The sequence below is a fragment of the Heptranchias perlo genome, chromosome 20, assembly GCF_035084215.1.
Source record: "Heptranchias perlo isolate sHepPer1 chromosome 20, sHepPer1.hap1, whole genome shotgun sequence".
Classification (NCBI taxonomy): Eukaryota; Metazoa; Chordata; class Chondrichthyes; order Hexanchiformes; family Hexanchidae; genus Heptranchias; species Heptranchias perlo.
In genome coordinates, this window is record NC_090344.1 from 32,643,779 (window position 1) to 32,645,735 (window position 1,957).

Genomic DNA, 1,957 nt, shown 5'->3' on the forward strand with positions numbered 1-1,957 from the left:
TCATCTGCTGCTTGTGGGATCTTGCTGGGCACAAAATGGCTGCTCGTCGTCCGTGCAAGTCGGCGAGGAGCGAAGTAACTGTTTGCAGGCAGTGGGGGGGGGGGGCCGGGGAGTTGAGAGACGACGCTATATAAATACAAGGCTTCCTTCAACGACAGAGTGACGTGTACACGGGCCAATCTCACCCACAGGATCGTAAGCTACTGGTTTCCCTGGCAACGGCTCCTCCCATTGCCTGCAAAATGGAAACCGCATCGCCCTCAGTCATTCACCGGACTCCAGTGACTTCAGGCCCGCGTGCGAAGGGTTGAGAAGATGGCCAGCTTGAGGCGGGAGGTACACTCGGGTCAAGTCAGCGAGACGCGGGAAGGATACCTTCGAACTCACCCCAAACGCTCGCAGGCAGCTCTTTCGACGAGCCGGCACAGGCACGATGGGCCGAATGGCCTCCACCTGTGCTATATACCGACTAATGATACGACGAACTCCACCCCCCACCTCCCTCCCTCCCTCCCTCCCTCCCTCAAAAACCCAATTGGAAGCTCGATCGCCCGCCTGGGCCTCCTGTTCCCTTTCCCCAGTCTAGGCCTCAATGGACAGAGAGAAACATTTTTCCGCCCTCTTCACCACAGGCCTCATTATCACATCGAACGGAACAAAGCAACGTGCATTTATATAGCGCCTTGCACAACCTCAGGACGATCACAGGCAATTAAGTGCTTTTGAAGTGTGGTCACTGTTGTGATGTGGGAAACACGGCAGCCAATTTGCGCACAGCAAGATCCCACAAACAGCAATGTGATAAATGACCAGATCATTAAAAAAGGTGCTCGTTGAGGGATTAATATCGGCCCAGGACACCGGGGAGATCTCCCCTGCTCTTCTTCCAATAGTGGCCGTGGGGTCTTCTACGCCCACCTGAGGGGGGCAGACAGGGCCTGGGTTTAAGGTCTCATCCGAAAGACGGCACCTCCGACAGGGCAGCACTCCCTCGGTACCGGCACTGGGAGTTGCTGGCGAGAGTGAGCAGGCACCGATAACGGGCCGACTGCCCCGGTGAGGATCGACTGCACCGTGCAGAGAACAGAGTCCCTCGGAGCTACAGCACGCCTCTCACTGAGCTCCACAGGGGGGGGGAGCTGGGGGCGCGCGGAGAGGGGCGAGCTGGGGGCGCGCGGAGAGGGGCGAGCTGGGGGCGCGCGGAGAGGGGCGAGCTGGGGGCGCGCGGAGAGGGGCGAGCTGGGGCGCGCGAGAGGGGCGAGCTGGGGGCGCGCGGAGAGGGGCGAGCTGGGGGGCGCGCGGAGAGGGGCGAGCTGGGGGCGCGCGGAGAGGGGCGAGCTGGGGGCGCGCGGAGAGGGGCGAGCTGGGGGGGCGCGCGGAGAGGGGCGAGCTGGGGGCGCGCGGAGAGGGGCGAGCTGGGGGCGCGCGGAGAGGGGCGAGCTGGGGGCGCGCGGAGAGGGGCGAGCTGGGGGCGCGCGGAGAGGGGCGAGCTGGGGGCGCGCGGAGAGGGGCGAGCTGGGGGCGCGCGGAGAGGGGCGAGCTGGGGGCGCGCGGAGAGGGGCGAGCTGGGGGCGCGCGGAGAGGGGCGAGCTGGGGGCGCGCGGAGAGGGGCGAGCTGGGGGCGCGCGGAGAGGGGCGAGCTGGGGGCGCGCGGAGAGGGGCGAGCTGGGGGCGCGCGGAGAGGGGCGAGCTGGGGGCGCGCGGAGAGGGGCGAGCTGGGGGCGCGCGGAGAGGGGCGAGCTGGGGGGCGCGCGGAGAGGGGCGAGCTGGGGGCGCGCGGAGAGGGGCGAGCTGGGGGCGCGCGGAGAGGGGCGAGCTGGGGGCGCGCGGAGAGGGGCGAGCTGGGGGCGCGCGGAGAGGGGCGAGCTGGGGGCGCGCGGAGAGGGGCGAGCTGGGGGCGCGCGGAGAGGGGCGAGCTGGGGGCGCGCGCGGAGAGGGGCGAGCTGGGGGCGCGCGA